Genomic DNA, 21,414 nt, shown 5'->3' with positions numbered 1-21,414 from the left:
AATCGCAGGATGAAATATAAAAAAGATCAGGGTTAAAAAGCTGGGTGAGTGAGCATGCCTGCGACCATCAACACTTCCAAACATCTTGCATTTTAGGAATATACAATCAAAGTATAATTATTGACACCACCCTTGTTTTCAACAAGAGACCGTCTACGATCTGCTTCCAAAATCGCAGGATGAAATATAAAAAGGATCAGGTTTAAAAAGCTGGGTGAGTCAGCATGCCTGCGAGCATCAACACTTCTAAACATCTTCAATTTTAGGAATATACAATCAAAGTATAATTATTGACACCACCCGTGTTTTCAACAAGAGACCGTCTACGATCTGCTTCCAAAATGGCAGGATGAAATATAAAAAGGATCAGGTTTAAAAAGCTGGGTGAGTCAGCATGCCTGCGACCATCAACACTTCCAAACATCTTCAATTTTAGGAATATACAATCAAAGTATAATTATTGACACTACCCTTGTTTTCAACAAGAGACCGTCCACGATCTGCATCCCAACTCGCAGGATTAAATATAAAAAGGATCAGGTTTAAAAAGCTGGGAAATTGAGCAAGACTGCGGCCATCAACACTGCCCAACCGTTTCAATTTTACGAGTAGACAAATAAAGTATAATTATTAACACTACCCTAGTTTTCAACAAGAGACCGACCACGATCTGCTTCCAAAATCGCAGGATGAAATATAAAAAGGATCAGGTTTAAAAAGCTGGGAAATTCAGCAAGACTGCGGCCATCAACACTGCCCAACCTTTTCAATTTTACGAGTAGACAAACAAAGTATAGTTATTAACACTACCCTAGTTCTCAACAAGAGACCGTCCACGATCTGCTTCCAATATCGCAGGATGAAATATAAAAAGGATCAGGTTTAAAAAGCTGGGAAATTGAGCAAGACTGCGGCCATCAACACTGCCCAACCGTTTCAATTTTACGAGTAGACAAACAAAGTATAATTATTGACATTACCCTTGTTTTCAACAAGAGACCGTCCACGATCTGCTTCCAAAATCGCAGGATGAAATATAAAAAGGGTCAGGGTTGAAAAGCTAGGTGAGTCAGCATGCCTGCGACCATCAACACTGCCCAATCTGTTGAATTTTATGATTATACAAACAAAGTATAATTATTGACACTACCCTTGTTTTCAACAAGAGATCGTTCCCGATCTGCTTCCAAAATCGCAGGATGAAATATAAAAAGTATCACGTTTAAAATGCTGGGTGAGGCAGCAAGCCTGCGACCATCAACACTGCCCAACCTTTTGAATTTTACGAGTAGATAAACAAAGTATAATTATAGACACTACCCTTGTTTTCAACAAGAGACCGTCCACGATCTGCTTCCAAAATCGCAGGATGAAATATAAAAAGGATCAGGTTTAAAATGCTGGGTGAGGCAGCAAGCCTGCGACCATCAACACTGTCCAACCTTTTGAATTTTACGAGTAGATAAACAAAGTATAATTATAGACACTACCCTTGTTTTCAACAAGAGACCGTCCACGATCTGCATCCAAAATCGCAGGATTAAATATATAAAGGATCAGGTTTAAAAAGCTGGGTGAGTCAGCAGGCCTGCGACCATCAACACTTCCAAACATCTTGAATTTTAGGAATATACAATCAAAGTATAATTATTGACACCACCCTTGTTTTCAACAAGAGACCGTCTACGATCTGCTTCCAAAATCGCAGGATGAAATTTAAAAAGGAGCAGGATTAAAAAGCTGTGGACGCCAGCTAGCTTGCGACCATCAACACTGCCCAACCTTCTCTATTTTAGGAATGGACAAACAAAGGATAATTATTAACATTACCCTCGTTTTCAACAACAGACCGTCCACGATCTGCTTCCAAAATCGCAGGATGAAATATAAAAAGGGTCAGGGTTAAAAAGCTGGGTGAGTCAGCATGCCTGCGACCATCAACACTGCCCAATCTGTTGAATTTTATGATTATACAAACAAAGTATAATTATTGACACTACCCATGTTTTCAACATGTGACTGTCCACAATTTGCTTCCGAAATCGCAGGATGAAATATAAAAAGGATCATGTTTAAAAAGCTGGGTGAGACAGCATGCCTGCGACCATCAACACTGCAACATATTTTCAATTTTAGGAATACACAAACAAAGTATAATTATTGACATTACCCTTGTTTTCAACAAGAGACCGTCCACGATCTGCTTCCAAAATCGCAGGATGAAATATAAAAAGGGTCAGGGTTAAAAAGCTGGGTGAGTCAGCATGCCTGCGACCATCAACACTGCCCAATCTGTTGAATTTTATGATTATACAAACAAAGTATAATTATTGACACTACCCTTGTTTTCAACAACAGATCGTCCCCGATCTGCTTCGAAAATCGCAGGATGAAATATAAAAAGTATCACGTTTAAAATGCTGGGTGAGGCAGCAAGCCTGCGACCATCAACACTGCCCAACCTTTTGAATTTTACGAGTAGATAAACAAAGTATAATTATAGACACTACCCTTGTTTTCAACAAGAGACCGTCCACGATCTGCTTCCAAAATCGCAGGATGAAATATAAAAAGGATCAGGTTTAAAATGCTGGGTGAGGCAGCAAGCCTGCGACCATCAACACTGTCCAACCTTTTGAATTTTACGAGTAGATAAACAAAGTATAATTATAGACACTACCTTTGTTTTCAACAAGAGACCGTCCACGATCTGCATCCAAAATCGCAGGATTAAATATATAAAGGATCAGGTTTAAAAAGCTGGGTGAGTCAGCAGGCCTGCGACCATCAACACTTCCAAACATCTCGAATTTTAGGAATATACAATCAAAGTATAATTATTGACACCACCCTTGTTTTCAACAAGAGACCCTCTACGATCTGCTTCCAAAATCGCAGGATGAAATTTAAAAAGGAGCAGGATTAAAAAGCTGGGTGAGTCAGCATGCCGGCGACCATCAACACTTCCAAACATCTTCCATTTTAGGAATATACAATCAAAGTATAATTATTGACACCACCCTTGTTTTCAACAAGAGACCATCTACGATCTGCTTCCAAAATCGCAGGATGAAATATAAAAAGGAGCAGGATTAAAAAGCTGTGGACGCCAGCTAGCCAGCGACCATCCACACTGCCCAACCTTCTCAATTTTAGGAATGGACAAACAAAGAAGAATTATTAACATTACCCTTGTTTTCAACAAGAGACGGTCAACAATCTGCTTCCAAAATCGCAGGATGAAATATAAAAATAGAATCAGGTTTAAAAAGCTGGGGGAGTCAGCAAGCCTGCGACCATCAACACTTCCAAACATCTTGAATGTTAGGAATAGACAAACAAAGTATAATTATTAACACTACCCTCGTTTTCAACAAGAGACCGTCTACGATCTGCTTCCAAAATCGCAGGATGAAATATAAAAAGGAGCAGGATTAAAAAGCTGTGGACGCCAGCTAGCATGCGACCATCAACACTGCCCAACCTTCTCAATTTTAGGAATGGACAAACAAAGAATAATTATTAACATTACCCTCGTTTTCAACAACAGACCGTAGACGATCTGCTTCCAAAATCGCAGGATGAAATATAAAAAGGATCAGTTTTAAAAAGCTGGGTGAGTCAGCATGCCTGCGACCATCAACACTTCCAAACATCTTCAATTTTAGGAATATACAATCAAAGTATAATTATTAACACTACCCTAGTTTTCAACAAGAGACCGACCACGATCTGCTTCCAAAATCGCAGGATGAAATATAAAAAGGATCAGGTTTAAAAAGCTGGGAAATTCAGCAAGACTGCGGCCATCAACACTGCCCAACCTTTTCAATTTTACGAGTAGACAAACAAAGTATAGTTATTAACACTACCCTAGTTCTCAACAAGAGACCGTCCACGATCTGCTTCCAATATCGCAGGATGAAATATAAAAAGGATCAGGTTTAAAAAGCTGGGGGAGTCAGGAAGCCTGCGACCATCAACACTTCCAAACATCTTGAATGTTAGGAATAGACAAACAAAGTATAATTATTGACACTACCCATGTTTTCAACATGTGACTGTCCACAATTTGCTTCCGAAATCGCAGGATGAAATATAAAATGATCATGTTTAAAAAGCTGGGTGAGACAGCATGCCTGCGACCATCAACACTGCCCCACATTTTCAATTTTAGGAATACACAAACAAAGTATAATTATTGACATTACCCTTGTTTTCAACAAGAGACCGTCCACGATCTGCTTCCAAAATCGCAGGATGAAATATAAAAAGGGTCAGGGATAAAAAGCTGGGTGAGTCAGCATGCCTGCGACCATCAACACTGCCCAATCTGTTGAATTTTATGATTATACAAACAAAGTATAATTATTGACACTACCCTTGTTTTCAACAAGAGATCGTCCCCGATCTGCTTCCAAAATCGCAGGATGAAATATAAAAAGTATCACGTTTAAAATGCTGGGTGAGGCAGCAAGCCTGCGACCATCAACACTGCCCAACCTTTTGAATTTTACGAGTAGATAAACAAAGTATAATTATAGACACTACCCTTGTTTTCAACAAGAGACCGTCCACGATCTGCTTCCAAAATCGCAGGATGAAATATAAAAAGGATCAGGTTTAAAATGCTGGGTGAGGCAGCAAGCCTGCGACCATCAACACTGTCCAACCTTTTGAATTTTACGAGTAGATAAACAAAGTATAATTATAGACACTACCCTTGTTTTCAACAAGAGACCGTCCACGATCTGCATCCAAAATCGCAGGATTAAATATATAAAGGATCAGGTTTAAAAAGCTGGGTGAGTCAGCAGGCCTGCGACCATCAACACTTCCAAACATCTTCAATTTTAGGAATATACAATCAAAGTATAATTATTGACACCACCCTTGTTTTCAACAAGAGACCGTCTACGATATGCTTCCAAAATCGCAGGATGAAATTTAAAAAGGAGCAGGATTAAAAAGCTGTGGACGCCAGCTAGCTTGCGACCATCAACACTGCCCAACCTTCTCTATTTTAGGAATGGACAAACAAAGGATAATTATTAACATTACCCTCGTTTTCAACAACAGACCGTCAACGATCTGCTTCCAAAATCGCAGGATGAAATATAAAAAGGGTCAGGGTTAAAAAGCTGGGTGAGTCAGCATGCCTGCGACCATCAACACTGCCCAATCTGTTGAATTTTATGATTATACAAACAAAGTATAATTATTGACACTACCCATGTTTTCAACATGTGACTGTCCACAATTTGCTTCCGAAATCGCAGGATGAAATATAAAAAGGATCATGTTTAAAAAGCTGGGTGAGACAGCATGCCTGCGACCATCAACACTGCAACATATTTTCAATTTTAGGAATACACAAACAAAGTATAATTATTGACATTACCCTTGTTTTCAACAAGAGACCGTCCACGATCTGCTTCCAAAATCGCAGGATGAAATATAAAAAGGGTCAGGGTTAAAAAGCTGGGTGAGTCAGCATGCCTGCGACCATCAACACTGCCCAATCTGTTGAATTTTATGATTATACAAACAAAGTATAATTATTGACACTACCCTTGTTTTCAACAACAGATCGTCCCCGATCTGCTTCGAAAATCGCAGGATGAAATATAAAAAGTATCACGTTTAAAATGCTGGGTGAGGCAGCAAGCCTGCGACCATCAACACTGCCCAACCTTTTGAATTTTACGAGTAGATAAACAAAGTATAATTATAGACACTACCCTTGTTTTCAACAAGAGACCGTCCACGATCTGCTTCCAAAATCGCAGGATGAAATATAAAAAGGATCAGGTTTAAAATGCTGGGTGAGGCAGCAAGCCTGCGACCATCAACACTGTCCAACCTTTTGAATTTTACGAGTAGATAAACAAAGTATAATTATAGACACTACCTTTGTTTTCAACAAGAGACCGTCCACGATCTGCATCCAAAATCGCAGGATTAAATATATAAAGGATCAGGTCTAAAAAGCTGGGTGAGTCAGCAGGCCTGCGACCATCAACACTTCCAAACATCTCGAATTTTAGGAATATACAATCAAAGTATAATTATTGACACCACCCTTGTTTTCAACAAGAGACCCTCTACGATCTGCTTCCAAAATCGCAGGATGAAATTTAAAAAGGAGCAGGATTAAAAAGCTGGGTGAGTCAGCATGCCGGCGACCATCAACACTTCCAAACATCTTCCATTTTAGGAATATACAATCAAAGTATAATTATTGACACCACCCTTGTTTTCAACAAGAGACCATCTACGATCTGCTTCCAAAATCGCAGGATGAAATATAAAAAGGAGCAGGATTAAAAAGCTGTGGACGCCAGCTAGCCAGCGACCATCCACACTGCCCAACCTTCTCAATTTTAGGAATGGACAAACAAAGAAGAATTATTAACATTACCCTTGTTTTCAACAAGAGACGGTCAACAATCTGCTTCCAAAATCGCAGGATGAAATATAAAAATAGAATCAGGTTTAAAAAGCTGGGGGAGTCAGCAAGCCTGCGACCATCAACACTTCCAAACATCTTGAATGTTAGGAATAGACAAACAAAGTATAATTATTAACACTACCCTCGTTTTCAACAAGAGACCGTCTACGATCTGCTTCCAAAATCGCAGGATGAAATATAAAAAGGATCAGTTTTAAAAAGCTGGGTGAGTCAGCATGCCTGCGACCATCAACACTTCCAAACATCTTCAATTTTAGGAATATACAATCAAAGTATAATTATTGACACCACCTGTGTTTTCAACAAGAGACCGTCTACGATCTGCTTCCAAAATGGCAGGATGAAATATAAAAAGGAGCAGGATTAAAAAGCTGTGGACGCCAGCTAGCTTGCGACCATCAACACTGCCCAACCATCTCTATTTTAGGAATGGACAAACAAAGGATAATTATTAACATTACCCTCGTTTTCAACAACAGACCGTCCACGATCTGCTTCCAAAATCGCAGGTTGAAATATAAAAAGGGTCAGGGTTAAAAAGCTGGGTGAGTCAGCATGCCTGCGACCATCAACACTGCCCAATCTGTTGAATTTTATGATTATACAAACAAAGTATAATTATTGACACTACCCATGTTTTCAACATGTGACTGTCCACAATTTGCTTCCGAAATCGCATTATGAAATATAAAAAGGATCATGTTTAAAAAGCTAGGTGAGACAGCATGCCTGCGACCATCAACACTGCCCCACATTTTCAATTTTAGGAATACACAAACAAAGTATAATTATTGACATTACCCTTGTTTTCAACAAGAGACCGTCCACGATCTGCTTCCAAAATCGCAGGATGAAATATAAAAAGGGTCAGGGTTAAAAAGCTGGGTGAGTCAGCATGCCTGCGACCATCAACACTGCCCAATCTGTTGAATTTTATGATTATACAAACAAAGTATAATTATTGACACTACCCTTGTTTTCAACAACAGATCGTCCCCGATCTGCTTCCAAAATCGCAGGATGAAATATAAAAAGGATCAGGTTTAAAATGCTGGGTGAGGCAGCAAGCCTGCGACCATCAACACTGTCCAACCTTTTGAATTTTACGAGTAGATAAACAAAGTATAATTATAGACACTACCTTTGTTTTCAACAAGAGACCGTCCACGATCTGCATCCAAAATCGCAGGATTAAATATAAAAAGGATCAGGTTTAAAATGCTGGGGGAGTCAGCAACCCTGCGACCATCAACACTGCCCAACCTTCTCAATTTTAGGAATGGACAAACAAAGAATAATTATTAACATTACCCTCGTTTTCAACAACAGACCGTAGACGATCTGCTTCCAAAATCGCAGGATGAAATATAAAAAATATCAGGGTTAAAAAGCTGGGTGAGTGAGCATGCCTGCGACCATCAACACTTCCAAACATCTTGCATTTTAGGAATATACAATCAAAGTATAATTATTGACACCACCCTTGTTTTCAACAAGAGACCGTCTACGATCTGCTTCCAAAATCGCAGGATGAAATATAAAAAGGATCCGGTTTAAAAAGCTGGGTGAGTCAGCATGCCTGCGAGCATCAACACTTCTAAACATCTTCAATTTTAGGAATATACAATCAAAGTATAATTATTGACACCACCCTTGTTTTCAACAAGAGACCGACTACGATCTGCTTCCAAAATCGCAGGATGAAATATAAAAAGGATCAGTTTTAAAAAGCTGGGTGAGTCAGCATGCCTGCGACCATCAACACTTCCAAACATCTTCAATTTTAGGAATATACAATCAAAGTATAATTATTGACACCACCCGTGTTTTCAACAAGAGACCGTCTACGATCTGCTTCCAAAATGGCAGGATGAAATATAAAAAGGATCAGGTTTAAAAAGCTGGGTGAGTCAGCATGCCTGCGACCATCAACACTTCCAAACATCTTCAATTTTAGGAATATACAATCAAAGTATAATTATTGACACTACCCTTGTTTTGAACAAGAGACCGTCCACGATCTGCATCCCAACTCGCAGGATTAAATATAAAAAGGATCAGGTTTAAAAAGCTGGGGGAGTCAGCAAGCCTGCGACCATCAACAATGCCAAAACTTCTCAATTTTAGGAATCGACAAACAAAGCATAATTATTAACATTACCCTTGTTTTCAACAAGAGACCGACCACGATCTGCTTCCAAAATCGCAGGATGAAATATAAAAAGGATCAGGTTTAAAATGCTGGGTGAGGCAGCAAGCCTGCGACCATCAACACTGTCCAACCTTTTGAATTTTACGAGTAGATAAACAAAGTATAATTATAGACACTACCCTTGTTTACAACAAGAGACCGTCCACGATCTGCATCCAAAATCGCAGGATTAAATATATAAAGGATCAGGTTTAAAAAGCTGGGTGAGTCAGCAGGCCTGCGGCCATCAACACTTCCAAACATCTTGAATTTTAGGAATATACAATCAAAGTATAATTATTGACACCACCCTTGTTTTCAACAAGAGACCGTCTACGATCTGCTTCCAAAATCGCAGGATGAAATTTAAAAAGGAGCAGGATTAAAAAGCTGTGGACGCCAGCTAGCTTGCGACCATCAACACTGCCCAACCTTCTCAATTTTAGGAATGGACAAACAAAGGATAATTATTAACATTACCCTCGTTTTCAACAACAGACCGTCCACGATCTGCTTCCAAAATCGCAGGATGAAATATAAAAAGGATCAGTTTTAAAAAGCTGGGTGAGTCAGCATGCCTGCGACCATCAACACTTCCAAACATCTTGAATTTTAGGAATATACAATCAAAGTATAATTATTGACACCACCCTTGTTTTCAACAAGAGACCGTCTACGATCTGCTTCCAAAATCGCAGGATGAAATATAAAAAGGAGCAGGATTAAAAAGCTGTGGACGCCATCTAGCCTGCGACCATCCACACTGCCCAACCTTCTCAATTTTAGGAATGGACAAACAAAGAAGAATTATTAACATTACCCTTGTTTTCAACAAGAGACGGTCCACAATCTGCTTCCAAAATCAAAGGATGAAATATAAAAATAGAATCAGGTTTAAAAAGCTGGGGGAGTCAGCAAGCCTGCGACCATCAACACTTCCAAACATCTTGAATGTTAGGAATAGACAAACAAAGTATAATTATTAACACTACCCTCGTTTTCAACAAGAGACCGTCTACGATCTGCTTCCAAAATCGCAGGATGAAATATAAAAAGGAGAGGGATTAAAAAGCTGTGGACGCCAGCTAGCATGCGACCATCAACACTGCCCAACCTTCTCAATTTTAGGAATGGACAAACAAGGAATAATTATTAACATTACCCTCGTTTTCAACAACAGACCGTAGACGATCTGCTTCCAAAATCGCAGGATGAAATATAAAAAGTATCAGGATTAAAAAGCTGGGGGAGTCAGCAACCCTGCGACCATCAACACTGCCCAACCTTCTCAATATTAGGAATGGACAAACAAAGAACAATTATTAACATTACCCTTGTTTTCAACAAGAGACGGTCCACGATCTGCTTCTAAAATCGCAGGATGAAATATAAAAAGTATCAGGATTAAAAAGCTGGGGGAGTCAGCAACCCTGCGACCATCAACACTGCCCAACCTTCTCAATATTAGGAATGGACAAACAAAGAATAATTATTAACATTACCCTTGTTTTCAACAAGAGACGGTCCACGATCTGCTTCCAAAATCGCAGGATGAAATATAAAAAGGATCACGTTTGAAATGCTGGGTGAGTCAGCATGCCTGCGACCATCAACACTTCCAAACATCTTGAATTTTAGGAATATACAGTCAAAGTATAATTATTGACACTACCCTCGTTTTCAAGAAGAGGCCGTCCACGATCTGCTTCCAAAATCGCAGGATGAAATATAAAAAGGATCACGTTTAAAATGCTGGGTGAGGCAGCAAGCCTGCGACCATCAACACTGCCCAACCTTTTGAATTTTACGAGTAGACATACAAAGTATAATTATTGACACTACCCTTGTTTTCAACAAGAGACCGTCCACGATCTGCATCCCAACTCGCAGGATTAAATATAAAAAGGATCAGGTTTAAAAAGCTGGGGGAGTCAGCAAGCCTGCGACCATCAACAATGCCAAAACTTCTCAATTTTTGGAATCGACAAACAAAGCATAATTATTAACATTACCCTTGTTTTCAACAAGAGACCGACCACGATCTGCTTCCAAAATCGCAGGATGAAATATAAAAAGGATCAGGTTTAAAAAGCTGGGAAATTGAGCAAGACTGCGGCCATCAACACTGCCCAACCTTTTCAATTTTACGAGTAGACAAACAAAGTATAATTATTAACATTACCCTCGTTTTCAACAACAGACCGTCCACGATCTGCTTCCAAAATCGCAGGATGAAATATAAAAAGGGTCAGGGTTAAAAAGCTGGGTGAGTCAGCATGCCTGCGACCATCAACACTGCCCAATCTGTTGAATTTTATGATTATACAAACAAAGTATAATTATTGACACTACCCATGTTTTCAACATGTGACTGTCCACAATTTGCTTCCGAAATCGCAGGATGAAATATAAAAAGGATCATGTTTAAAAAGCTGGGTGAGACAGCATGCCTGCGACCATCAACACTGCCCCACATTTTCAATTTTAGGAATACACAAACAAAGTATAATTATTGACATTACCCTTGTTTTCAACAAGAGACAGTCCACGATCTGCTTCCAAAATCGCAGGATGAAATATAAAAAGTATCAGGATTAAAAAGCTGGGGGAGTCAGCAACCCTGCGACCATCAACACTGCCCAACCTTCTCAATATTAGGAATGGACAAACAAAGAATAATTATTAACATTACCCTTGTTTTCAACAAGAGACGGTCCACGATCTGCATCCAAAATGGCAGGATGAAATATAAAAAGGATCACGTTTAAAATGCTGGGTGAGTCAGCATGCCTGCGACCATCAACACTTCCAAACATCTTGAATTTTAGGAATATACAATCAAAGTATAATTATTGACACTACCCCCGTTTTCAACAAGAGGCCGTCCACGATCTGCATCCAAAGTCGCAGGATGAAATATAAAAAGGATCACGTTTAAAATGCTGGGTGAGTCAGCATGCCTGCGACCATCAACACTTCCAAACATCTTGAATTTTAGGAATATACAATCAAAGTATAATTATTGACACCACCCTTGTTTTCAACAAGAGACCGTCTACGATCTGCTTCCAAAATCGCAGGATGAAATATAAAAAGGATCAGGTTTAAAAAGCTGGGTGAGTCAGCATGCCTGCGACCATCAACACTTCCAAACATCTTCAATTTTAGGAATATACAATCAAAGTATAATTATTGACACCACCCTTGTTTTCAACAAGAGACCGTCTACGATCTGCTTCCAAAATGGCAGGATGAAATATAAAAAGGATCACGTTTGAAATGCTGGGTGAGTCAGCATGCCTGCGACCATCAACTCTTCCAAACATCTTGAATTTTAGGAATATACAATCAAAGTATAATTATTGCCACTACCCTCGTTTTCAACAAGAGGCCGTCCACGATCTGCTTCCAAAATCGCAGGATGAAATATAAAAAGGATCACGTTTAAAATGCTGGGTGAGGCAGCAAGCATGCGACCATCAACACTGCCCAACCTTTTGAATTTTACGAGTAGATAAACAAAGTATAATTATAGACACTACCCTTGTTTTCAACAAGAGACCGTCCACGATCTGCATCCAAAATCGCAGGATTAAATATATAAAGTATCAGGTTTAAAAAGCTGGGTGAGTCAGCATGCCTGCGACCATCAACACTTCCAAACATCTTGAATTATAGGAATATACAATGAAAGTATAATTATTGACACCACCCTTGTTTTCAACAAGAGACCGTCTACGATCTGCTTCCAAAATCGCAGGATGAAATATAAAAAGGATCAGGTTTAAAAAGCTGCGTGAGTCAGCATGCCTGCGACCATCAACACTTCCAAACATCTTCAATTTTAGGAATATACAATCAAAGTATAATTATTGACACCACCCTTGTTTTCAACAAGAGACCGTCTACGATCTGCTTCCAAAATCGCAGGATGAAATATAAAAAGGAGCAGGATTAAAAAGCTGCGGACGCCAGCTAGCCTGCGACCATCCACACTGCCCAACCTTCTCAATTTTAGGAATGGACAAACAAAGAAGAATTATTAACATTACCCTTGTTTTCAACAAGAGACGGTCCACGATCTACTTCCAAAATCGCAGGATGAAATATAAAAAGGATCAGGTTTAAAAAGCTGGGAAATTCAGCAAGACTGCGACCATCAACACTGCCCAAACTTTTCCATTTTACGAGTAGACAAAGTATAATTATTGACATTACCCTTGTTTTCTACAAGATACCGTCCACGATCTGCTTCCCAAAACGCAGGATGAAATATAAAAAGGATCAGGTTTATGAAGCTGGGGGAGTTAGCAAGCCTGCGACCATCAACACTTCCAAACATCTTGAATTTTAGGAATATACAATCAAAGTATAATTATTGACACTACCCTCGTTTTCAACAAGAGGCCGTCCACGATCTGCTTCCAAAATCGCAGGATGAAATATAAAAAGGATCACGTTTAAAATGCTGGGTGAGGCTGCTAGCCTGCGACCATCAACACTGCCCAACCTTTTGAATTTTACGAGTAGATAAACAAAGTATAATTATAGACACTACCCTTGTTTTCAACAAGAGACCGTCCACGATCTGCATCCAAAATCGCAGGATTAAATATATAAAGGATCAGGTTTAGAAAGCTGGGTGAGTCAGCATGCCTGCGACCATCAACACTTCCAAACATCTTGAATTTTAGGAATATACAATCGAAGTATAATTATTGACACCACCCTTGTTTTCAACAAGAGACCGTCTACGATCTGCTTCCAAAATCGCAGGATAAAATATAAAAAGGATCAGGTTTAAAAAGCTGGGTGAGTCAGCATGCCGGCGACCATCAACACTTCCAAACATCTTCAATTTTAGGAATATACAATCAAAGTATAATTATTGACACCACCCTTGTTTTCAACAAGAGACCGTCTACGATCTGCTTCCAAAATCGCAGGATGAAATATAAAAAGGATCAGTTTTAAAAAGCTGGGTGAGTCAGCATGCCTGCGACCATCAACACTTCCAAACATCTTCAATTTTAGGAATATACAATCAAAGTATAATTATTGACACCACCCTTGTTTTCAACAAGAGACCGTCTACGATCTGCTTCCAAAATGGCAGGATGAAATATAAAAAGGAGCAGGATTAAAAAGCTGTGGACGCCAGCTAGCATGCGACCATCAACACTGCCCAACCTTCTCAATTTTAGGAATGGACAAACAAAGAATAATTATTAACATTACCCTCGTTTTCAACAACAGACAGTAGACGATCTGCTTCCAAAATCGCAGGATGAAATATAAAAAGTATCAGGATTAAAAAGCTGGGGGAGTCAGCAACCCTGCGACCAACAACACTTCCAAACATCTTGAATTTTAGGAATATACAATCAAAGTATAATTATTGACACTACCCTCGTTTTCAAGAAGAGGCCGTCCACGATCTGCTTCCAAAATCGCAGGATGAAATATTAAAAGGATCACGTTTAAAATGCTGGGTGAGGCAGCAAGCCTGCGACCATCAACACTGCCCAACCTTTTGAATTTTACGAGTAGATAAACAAAGTATAATTATAGACACTACCCTTGTTTTCAACAAGAGACCGTCCACGATCTGCATCCAAAATCGCAGGATTAAATATATAAAGTATCAGGTTTAAAAAGCTGGGTGAGTCAGCATGCCTGCGACCATCAACACTTCCAAACATCTTGAATTATAGGAATATACAATCAAAGTATAATTATTGACACCACCCTTGTTTTCAACAAGAGACCGTCTACGATCTGCTTCCAAAATCGCAGGATGAAATATAAAAAGGAGCAGGATTAAAAAGCTGTGGACGCCAGCTAGCATGCGACCATCAACACTGCCCAACCTTCTCAATTTTAGGAATGGACAAACAAAGAATAATTATTAACATTACCCTCGTTTTCAACAACAGACAGTAGACGATCTGCTTCCAAAATCGCAGGATGAAATATAAAAGGTATCAGGATTAAAAAGCTGGGGGAGTCAGCAACCCTGCGACCATCAACACTGCCCAACCTTCTCAATATTAGGAATGGACAAACAAAGAACAATTATTAACATTACCCTTGTTTTCAACAAGAGACGGTCCACGATCTGCTTCCAAAATCGCAGGATGAAATATAAAAAGGATCAGGTTTAAAAAGCTGGGAAATTCAGCAAGACTGCGGCCATCAACACTGCCCAAACTTTTCAATTTTACTAGTAGACAAAGTATAATTATTGACATTACAATTGTTTTCTACAAGATACCGTCCACGATCTGCGTCCCAAAACGCAGGATGAAATATAAAAAGGATCAGGTTTAAAAAGCTGGGGGAGTTAGCAAGCCTGCGACCATCAACACTTCCAAACATCTTGAATTTTAGGAATATACAATCAAAGTATAATTATTGACACTACCCTCGTTTTCAAGAAGAGGCCGTCCACGATCTGCTTCCAAAATCGCAGGATGAAATATAAAAAGGATCACGTTTAAAATGCTGGGTGAGGCAGCAAGCCTGCGACCATCAACACTGCCCAACCTTTTGAATTTTACGAGTAGATAAACAAAGTATAATTATAGACACTACCCTTGTTTTCAACAAGAGACCGTCCACGATCTGCATCCAAAATCGCAGGATTAAATATATAAAGTATCAGGTTTAAAAAGCTGGGTGAGTCAGCATGCCTGCGACCATCAACACTTCCAAACATCTTGAATTATAGGAATATACAATCAAAGTATAATTATTGACACCACCCTTGTTTTCAACAAGAGACCGTCTACGATCTGCTTCCAAAATCGCAGGATGAAATATAAAAAGTATCAGGATTAAAAAGCTGTGGACGCCAGCTAGCATGCGACCATCAACACTGCCCAACCTTCTCAATTTTAGGAATGGACAAACAAAGAATAATTATTAACATTACCCTCGTTTTCAACAACAGACCGTAGACGATCTGCTTCCAAAATCGCAGGATGAAATATAAAAAGTATCAGGATTAAAAAGCTGGGGGAGTCAGCAACCCTGCGACCATCAACACTGCCCAACCTTCTCAATATTAGGAATGGACAAACAAAGAACAATTATTAACATTACCCTTGTTTTCAACAAGAGACGGTCCACGATCTGCTTCCAAAATCGCAGGATGAAATATAAAAAGTATCAGGATTAGAAAGCTGGGGGAGTCAGCAACCCTGCGACCATCAACACTTCCAAACATCTTCAATTTTAGGAATATACAATCAAAGCATAATTATTGACACCACCCTTGTTTTCAACAAGAGACCGTCTACGATCTGCTTCCAAAATCGCAGGATGAAATATAAAAAGGAGCAGGATTAAAAAGCTGTGAACGCCAGCTAGCATGCGACCATCAACACTGCCCAACCTTCTCAATTTTAGGAATGGACAAACAAAGAATAATTATTAACATTACCCTCGTTTTCAACAACAGACCGTAGACGATCTGCTTCCAAAATCGCAGGATGAAATATAAAAACTATCAGGATTAAAAAGCTGGGGGAGTCAGCAACCCTGCCACCATCAACACTGCCCAACCTTCTCAATATTAGGAATGGACAAACAAAGAACAATTATTAACATTACCCCTGTTTTCAACAAGAGACGGTCCACGATCTGCTTCCAAAATCGCAGGATGAAATATAAAAAGTATCAGGATTACAAAGCTGGGGGAGTCAGCAACCCTGCGACCATCAACACTGCCCAACCTTCTCAATATTAGGAATGGACAAACAAAGAATAATTATTAACATTACCCTTGTTTTCAACAAGAGACGGTCCACGATCTGCTTCCAAAATCGCAGGATGAAATATAAAAAAGATCAGGGTTAAAAAGCTGGGTGAGTGAGCATGCCTGCGACCATCAACAATTCCAAACATCTTGCATTTTAGGAATATACAATCAAAGTATAATTATTGACACCACCCTTGTTTTCAACAAGAGACCGTCTACGATCTGCTTCCAAAATCCCAGGATGAAATATAAAAAGCATCAGGTTTAAAAAGCTGGGTGAGTCAGCATGCCTGCGACCATCAACACTTCCAAACATCTTCAATTTTAGGAATATACAATCAAAGTATAATTATTGACACTACCCTTGTTTTCAACAAGAGACCGTCCACGATCTGCATCCCAACTTGCAGGATTAAATATAAAAAGGATCAGGTTTAAAAAGCTGGGGGAGTCAGCAACCCTGCGACCATCAACAATGCCAAAACTTCTCAATTTTAGGAATCGACAAACAAAGCATAATTATTAACATTACCCTTGTTTTCAACAAGAGACCGACAACGATCTGCTTCCAAAATCGCAGGATGAAATATAAAAAGGATCAGGTTTAAAAAGCTGGGAAATTCAGCAAGACTGCGGCCATCAACACTGTCCAAACTTTTCAATTTTACGAGTAGACAAACAAAGTATAAGTATTAACACTACCCTTGTTTTCAACAAGAGACCGACCACGATCTGCTTCCAAAATCGCAGGATGAAATATAAAAAGGATCATGTTTAAAAAGCTGGGAAATTCAGCAAGACTGCGTCCATCAACACTGCCCAACCTTTTCAATTTTACGAGTAGACAAAGTATAATTATTAACACTACCCTAGTTTTCAACAAGAGGCCGTCCACGATCTGCTTCCAAAATCGCAGGATGAAATATAAAAAGGATCAGGTTTAAAAAGCTGGGAAATGCAGCAAGACTGAGACCATCAACACTGCCAAACCTTTTCAATTTTACGAGTAGACATACAAATTATAATTATTGACACTACGCTTGTTTTCAACATGTGACTGTCCACAATTTGCTTCCAAAATCGCAGGATGAAATATAAAAAGGATCAGGTTTAAAAAGCTGGGTGAGTCAGCATGCCTGCGACCATCAACACTTCCAAACATCTTCAATTTTAGGAATATACAATCAAAGTATAATTATTGACACCACCCTTGTTTTCAACAAGAGACCGTCTACGATCTGCTTCCAAAATCGCAGGATGAAATATAAAAAGGATCAGGTTTAAAAAGCTGGGTGAGTCAGCATGCCTGCGACCATCAACACTTCCAAACATCTTCAATTTTAGGAATATACAATCAAAGTATAATTATTGACACCACCCTTGTTTTCAACAAGAGACCGTCTACGATCTGCTTCCAAAATCGCAGGATGAAATATAAAAAGGATCAGTTTTAAAAAGCTGGGTGAGTCAGCATGCCTGCGACCATCAACACTTCCAAACATCTTCAATTTTAGGAATATACAATCAAAGTATAATTATTGACACCACCCTTGTTTTCAACAAGAGACCGTCTACGATCTGCTTCCAAAATGGCAGGATGAAATATAAAAAGGAGCAGGATTAAAAAGCTGTGGACGCCAGCTAGCATGCGACCATCAACACTGCCCAACCTTCTCAATTTTAGGAATGGACAAACAAAGAATAATTATTAACATTACCCTCGTTTTCAACAACAGACAGTAGACGATCTGCTTCCAAAATCGCAGGATGAAATATAAAAAGTATCAGGATTAAAAAGCTGGGGGAGTCAGCAACCCTGCGACCAACAACACTTCCAAACATCTTGAATTTTAGGAATATACAATCAAAGTATAATTATTGACACTACCCTCGTTTTCAAGAAGAGGCCGTCCACGATCTGCTTCCAAAATCGCAGGATGAAATATTAAAAGGATCACGTTTAAAATGCTGGGTGAGGCAGCAAGCCTGCGACCATCAACACTGCCCAACCTTTTGAATTTTACGAGTAGATAAACAAAGTATAATTATAGACACTACCCTTGTTTTCAACAAGAGACCGTCCACGATCTGCATCCAAAATCGCAGGATTAAATATATAAAGTATCAGGTTTAAAAAGCTGGGTGAGTCAGCATGCCTGCGACCATCAACACTTCCAAACATCTTGAATTATAGGAATATACAATCAAAGTATAATTATTGACACCACCCTTGTTTTCAACAAGAGACCGTCTACGATCTGCTTCCAAAATCGCAGGATGAAATATAAAAAGGAGCAGGATTAAAAAGCTGTGGACGCCAGCTAGCATGCGACCATCAACACTGCCCAACCTTCTCAATTTTAGGAATGGACAAACAAAGAATAATTATTAACATTACCCTCGTTTTCAACAACAGACAGTAGACGATCTGCTTCCAAAATCGCAGGATGAAATATAAAAGGTATCAGGATTAAAAAGCTGGGGGAGTCAGCAACCCTGCGACCATCAACACTGCCCAACCTTCTCAATATTAGGAATGGACAAACAAAGAACAATTATTAACATTACCCTTGTTTTCAACAAGAGACGGTCCACGATCTGCTTCCAAAATCGCAGGATGAAATATAAAAAGTATCAGGATTAAAAAGCTGGGGGAGTCAGCAACCCTGCGACCATCAACACTGCCCAACCTTCTCAATATTAGGAATGGACAAACAAAGAATAATTATTAACATTACCCTTGTTTTCAACAAGAGACGGTCCACGATCTGCTTCCAAAATCGCAGGATGAAATATAAAAAGGATCAGGTTTAAAAAGCTGGGAAATTCAGCAAGACTGCGGCCATCAACACTGCCCAAACTTTTCAATTTTACTAGTAGACAAAGTATAATTATTGACATTACAATTGTTTTCTACAAGATACCGTCCACGATCTGCGTCCCAAAACGCAGGATGAAATATAAAAAGGATCAGGTTTAAAAAGCTGGGGGAGTTAGCAAGCCTGCGACCATCAACACTTCCAAACATCTTGAATTTTAGGAATATACAATCAAAGTATAATTATTGACACTACCCTCGTTTTCAAGAAGAGGCCGTCCACGATCTGCTTCCAAAATCGCAGGATGAAATATAAAAAGGATCACGTTTAAAATGCTGGGTGAGGCAGCAAGCCTGCGACCATCAACACTGCCCAACCTTTTGAATTTTACGAGTAGATAAACAAAGTATAATTATAGACACTACCCTTGTTTTCAACAAGAGACCGTCCACGATCTGCATCCAAAATCGCAGGATTAAATATATAAAGTATCAGGTTTAAAAAGCTGGGTGAGTCAGCATGCCTGCGACCATCAACACTTCCAAACATCTTGAATTATAGGAATATACAATCAAAGTATAATTATTGACACCACCCTTGTTTTCAACAAGAGACCGTCTACGATCTGCTTCCAAAATCGCAGGATGAAATATAAAAAGTATCAGGATTAAAAAGCTGTGGACGCCAGCTAGCATGCGACCATCAACACTGCCCAACCTTCTCAATTTTAGGAATGGACAAACAAAGAATAATTATTAACATTACCCTCGTTTTCAACAACAGACCGTAGACGATCTGCTTCCAAAATCGCAGGATGAAATATAAAAAGTATCAGGATTAAAAAGCTGGGGGAGTCAGCAACCCTGCGACCATCAACACTGCCCAACCTTCTCAATATTAGGAATGGACAAACAAAGAACAATTATTAACATTACCCTTGTTTTCAACAAGAGACGGTCCACGATCTGCTTCCAAAATCGCAGGATGAAATATAAAAAGTATCAGGATTAAAAAGCTGGGGGAGTCAGCAACCCTGCGACCATCAACACTTCCAAACATCTTCAATTTTAGGAATATACAATCAAAGCATAATTATTGACACCACCCTTGTTTTCAACAAGAGACCGTCTACGATCTGCTTCCAAAATCGCAGGATGAAATATAAAAAGGAGCAGGATTAAAAAGCTGTGAACGCCAGCTAGCATGCGACCATCAACACTGCCCAACCTTCTCAATTTTAGGAATGGACAAACAAAGAATAATTATTAACATTACCCTCGTTTTCAACAACAGACCGTAGACGATCTGCTTCCAAAATCGCAGGATGAAATATAAAAAGTATCAGGATTAAAAAGCTGGGGGAGTCAGCAACCCTGCCACCATCAACACTGCCCAACCTTCTCAATATTAGGAATGGACAAACAAAGAACAATTATTAACATTACCCCTGTTTTCAACAAGAGACGGTCCACGATCTGCTTCCAAAATCGCAGGATGAAATATAAAAACTATCAGGATTACAAAGCTGGGGGAGTCAGCAACCCTGCGACCATCAACACTGCCCAACCTTCTCAATATTAGGAATGGACAAACAAAGAATAATTATTAACATTACCCTTGTTTTCAACAAGAGACGGTCCACGATCTGCTTCCAAAATCGCAGGATGAAATATAAAAAAGATCAGGGTTAAAAAGCTGGGTGAGTGAGCATGCCTGCGACCATCAACAATTCCAAACATCTTGCATTTTAGGAATATACAATCAAAGTATAATTATTGACACCACCCTTGTTTTCAACAAGAGACCGTCTACGATCTGCTTCCAAAATCCCAGGATGAAATATAAAAAGCATCAGGTTTAAAAAGCTGGGTGAGTCAGCATGCCTGCGACCATCAACACTTCCAAACATCTTCAATTTTAGGAATATACAATCAAAGTATAATTATTGACACTACCCTTGTTTTCAACAAGAGACCGTCCACGATCTGCATCCCAACTTGCAGGATTAAATATAAAAAGGATCAGGTTTAAAAAGCTGGGGGAGTCAGCAACCCTGCGACCATCAACAATGCCAAAACTTCTCAATTTTAGGAATCGACAAACAAAGCATAATTATTAACATTACCCTTGTTTTCAACAAGAGACCGACAACGATCTGCTTCCAAAATCG

This window comes from Bombus vancouverensis, chromosome 13, assembly GCF_051014615.1.
Source record: "Bombus vancouverensis nearcticus chromosome 13, iyBomVanc1_principal, whole genome shotgun sequence".
Classification (NCBI taxonomy): domain Eukaryota; kingdom Metazoa; phylum Arthropoda; class Insecta; order Hymenoptera; family Apidae; genus Bombus; species Bombus vancouverensis.
Note: the sequence above shows the minus strand (reverse complement) of the source record.